We start from the raw sequence: 4617 nt of genomic DNA on the forward strand, positions 1-4617 counted from the left end.
GCTATTTTTTGGTTGCAGCCGTCATTGTTGTTTGGCGGATCCGGGCTGGGGATTCGAACCCGCCACCTTAGGTGTACGTGGCTGGCGCCTTAGCCGGTTGAGCCACAGGCGCCGAGCCTATTTACTTAATTTTTAAGACAGAGTCTCACTCTGTCACCCTGGGTAGAGTGCTGTGGCATCATCATAGCTCGAAGCAACCTCAAACTCTTGGGCTCAAGCAATCCTCATGCCTCAGCCTCCTGAGTAGCTGGGACTACAGGAGCCTGCCATGAGGCCTGGCTAGTTTTTCAACTTTTAGTAGAGATGGGGGTCTTGCTCTTGCTCAGCCTGGTCTTGAACTCTTGAGCTCAAACAATCCACTCACCTCAGCCTCCTAGAGTACTGGGATTACAGGTGTGATCCACTGTGCCCAGCCTTATATGTGAGCATTTATTTTAAATAGTTATAATCACAGTTTAGGTGACATTTTTAACATTTTAGCTTTATATTAAAGACAACTTTTGACATTGCCACTGCCCACATCATTAGCACCAACTGCTAATGGCTGCACAATTTTCCATTTCATTCTCATTCCTTTCCACTCCATGCTTAATATTCTATTCTCAACCATTTTACTGTTGTCAGATACAGAGGTGGGTTTCTGATTTCTCTGTAATAATAAATGATGATTTTTACATGTAGAGATCTATTCGTTCTTTTAAATTTTTTCTTCAGGACTCCTTCTCAGGGGATGACAACTTTTCCTTTTCTCCAACAGGTTAGGGACTGTGCCGATAGGAACATGATTAGGCCACAAATAGTAGGATCAACTCAATTCTTTGAATGATGTTCGTAGACTCTGGCAGTGTTAACCAGGGCCTGGGGGTATCTCACACATGTGTGGATGGGTAAACATACCTCGCTAGTCAGGACGTATTTGGGCTGAAAGGGAACAGTCTATTTGGTTTTGCATTACAGAGCACAGAACACAAAACAAGATTATGGTTTCTGACTGTGTGCCAGAGAAACCTCTGAAAGATTCTGTTGTTGTTTTCAGGATGTTCCCCCTTGTTTTCTGACACATTTAAAAAAATCTTAGGCACATTATGGTTTTAACGAACTTCTCTCAGCAAGGGAGCTCACAGTTACTTTAATGTACCCAGACTACAAAGGGGATAATTGAAATATGATCATTTCATAATGATGATTAGTCTATAATGATTCTCCAAGATTGAGTCATGCAGGCAGGAGCCCTCTGGAAGGGAATACTTTCTTCAGACATTATTAAAAGCACCAAACAATCCATGGATTGTACACAGTGACGTTGCCCAGTGGTCTCCTCTGCTCTGTAGATGCCCCCTGCTGAATGGAATCCAAAGTCGAGTTTGTGGGTCTCTGATTCCACCATCCTAGTTGTCTTCTCTCTAAATATTTTCCTATTTTAAATCCACAAAGTTGAATGGGTTTTCCAGGAAGACCATACAAAGTGCTAGCTGGAGTGGGGGTTGTATACATCGGAAAGAGACTACAGAAGTGGTTTCTGGAAGGTAGAGGACAGGGTAGCATATGAAAGTGCCCAGAGTTGTGTGTAGGGGGGCAGCATAGGGGAAGGGAAGATCCCATTTTCTTGAGATTCTCAAATAGACTCCTGCTCTCATGATAGACAGTCCTGCTTTGGTGTGCATCATTTGTTGGGGTCTAGAAACCAGAGACTCCCAGTTTTTCTCTCCTTAGCTCTGAGCTGCCTGGTTTGGCTTTATGACATTGAGGATGAAGGGAAAGTATGAGACTGCCAAAAAGGAAGTACATGCACCTCATGCTGCATCCCAGACAACGCGAGATGCGTTCCCAGTGGGCTAGGAAGTGAGCAATGGGTGATGGAGGGCTTTAGAATCAGATCCAGACCAGTGACACCCACACTTGGGAGGGGAAGGGAGCTTCCTGCAGGGCCGACATCTTCTTGGGAGGGCCCCTAGCTGCCTTTTAGGAAGGCCTGAGGTGACTCTCACAGGGCTACCCTTTCCCTCCACCATCTGGGCTTATAGCCCAGGGCCTGACCAGGAGAGGCCTCTGGTCTTGGGTCAGCCCTGTCCTCTATATGGCCAAATCCCTCATTGTAATCTAACAGTTGATTAGTCAACTCTTCCTTTTTTAAGCTCTCTTTGACACTGTTGTCAACACAGAGTCTATATTCCTCACCCACAGTATCAACAGTAGGCATGAAGTTGAGGAATGAATGGGAAAATGAAAGCCTGAAGACAGTAAGTCAGGGCTGGACTAGGGTGAAGCCAGTGAAGTGTCTAGGGTATAAAATTTAAGGAGGCTCACTCAGAGTGTCAGGTAAGTATAAATTTAAGGAGGCTCACTCAGAATGCCAGGTAAGTATAGGGTGGGCACTTCCTTACACTTTCCATACTAGGTACCCGGGCTGCCTCATCCCAGCCCCAACCCTGCCAGTGAGTGCTGGCTGCTCACCATGAAGCCTACTGGGAATGTTTTCTTGGGTTTCAGTTACACAGACACTGCTCCCACTGTGTGTTTTTTCTTCCCGTTGCATGACACCACCATGCAAGAGAAACATCAGGGCATGCAAGAGCTCTGCAGACAGTAACCGGGATGTTTGTTCCAGTGATCAGAACACAAAAAACTTCCCACAGAATATGAGGAAATTACGTTGCAGGGGGAGTAAAATTAGAATGCTATTATGACTACTTAGATGGCAGACACAATGAAGAATTTCCCACTTGAAGGCTTGGCAAGGGCTGGCTCTTCAAATAGATTGGTGAAGAGGGTAGGTAGAAGGGAATAAAAGACAGGATTTTCCTCTCCCAATGTAGCTCTCACTCCTTCAGTCTTCCTTTTTTGAGACAGAGTATGTCTCTGTTGCCCTGGGTAGAGTACCATGGTGTCATAGCTCAAATTGTTGGGTTCAAGCAATCCTATTGTCTCAGCCTCTCGAGTAGCTGGACTACAACACCCAGCTATTTTTTCTTTCTTTCTTTATTTTTTTTTTTTTTAGTAGAGATGGGATCATGCTCTTGCTCAGGCTGGTCACAAACTCCTGAGCTCAAGCAGTCCACCTACCTCAGTCTCCCAAGTGCTAGGATTATAGGCGTGAGTCACCACATTTGGCTTCTTTCAGTCATAAGACTGTGAGAGCAAGGATGATTTGCAGAATTGGGTAGAAGCATCAGTATGGTTGTAATTGCTGCCTACTGAAACATTCTGATCCTTTTAAAACTTTTGCTAACTTTATTCATGCCCCATAGATGTGGCCTATCGGGGAGGAGATTTAAAAGGTGTCACATTCTCCTGGGTTTGCACAGAATAGGGATGAATAAATGAGTCATTCAATGCTGCTTTGGATCTTTGTCCCATTGGATTTGCCCTTGTAACATGTCATGAGCTCTGAGTTACCATTTCCAAGGGGCTCAAATCCTTTTTCGAAGCTGTCATCTGAATCAATGCTCATGAGAGCAGCATTTATAATGGCTGCATTGTTCAGATTATTTAAATGCTACTTTGTTGAATTTTCTATGTGTTTACAGACGCTGAAAGGTCTCCAGTGGCCCATTTCTGCTGATTGTTCTCCTCTGACCTATTCAACCAGGGTGTGGAGCCCCTGTGGTCAGGATAGATGGGGGCAGGCCCTGTCTGAGTGAGAGAAAGGCCTGATGGGAGCAGTCAGGCTTTTGGCAGAAGGGCTGGCTCAATCTTTGTTGTGAAAATGGGTAAGAGAGGAATTCTGGGCCACTATTGCCATTGGCTGAATAAGCTTCATCATTTTCTCCCATTCTATTCTTTCAAAATGCAGCCAGCTCTAACAGGGACTTCTGACACCCTTCGTCTCCAGCAAGAATACAGTTGCCTAGAAAGACTGTCTCAACATCTACAACCTCAGGTGCTTTCCACATGATGTGCCCCATGGTGGGTGTGGCAGATTAAAAATGGCCAAGATTCTTTGACATTCTTCCCTTTGGGAGATGGGGTCTATCTGGGCTTTCAGAGTCTTGGTAGTTTTCTTTCCTTTTTCTTTTCTTTTGAGACAGAGTCTCACTTTATTGCCCTCGGTCGAGTACTGTGGTGTCATAGCTCACAGCAACCTCCAACTCTTGGGCTCAAGCAATCCTCTTGCCTCAGTTTCCTGAACAGCCTGGCCTATGGGCGCCTGCCACAACACTTGGCTATTTTTAGAGATGAGGATCTTGGTCTTGCTCAGTCTGGTCTTGAACCTATGAGCTCAAGCGATTCATCCACCTCGGCCTCCCAGAGTGTTAGGATTATAGGCGTGAGTCGCTAGGCAGTTTCTTTTTCTCTCTCTCTCCTTTTTTTCTTTCTTTTGTGGTTAAAAAAACACAAACACAAAATCTACCATCTTAATCATTTTTAAATGAACTGTTCAATAGTGTTAAGTACATTTCAGATTGTTATGAAACAGATGTCCAGAACCTTTTTGCTTTGCAAAACTGAAATTGAACAAAACTCCACATCTCCCCTTCTTCTAGCCCCTGGCAACCACCATTCTACTTTCTACGAGTTTAACTATTTTAGGTACCTCATATGAGTATAGAACGATAAAGTATTCATCTTTTTGTGACTGGCTTATTTCACTTAGTCTAATGTCTTTTTTTTTTTTTT

At 44.4% G+C, this 4617-nt stretch overlaps 1 protein-coding gene across 2 annotated transcripts in view; it reads right to left on the minus strand.

The window, feature by feature from the left end:
- The window catches only part of LHFPL3 (LHFPL tetraspan subfamily member 3), a 509453-nt gene that overhangs the window by 3226 nt on the left and 501610 nt on the right, over positions 1-4617 (minus strand). The gene's annotated exons all lie outside the window — the stretch shown is intronic.

Source organism: Otolemur garnettii, unplaced genomic scaffold, assembly GCF_000181295.1.
Source record: "Otolemur garnettii isolate 467f Iridium unplaced genomic scaffold, OtoGar3 scaffold00005, whole genome shotgun sequence".
NCBI classification, from domain to species: domain Eukaryota; kingdom Metazoa; phylum Chordata; class Mammalia; order Primates; family Galagidae; genus Otolemur; species Otolemur garnettii.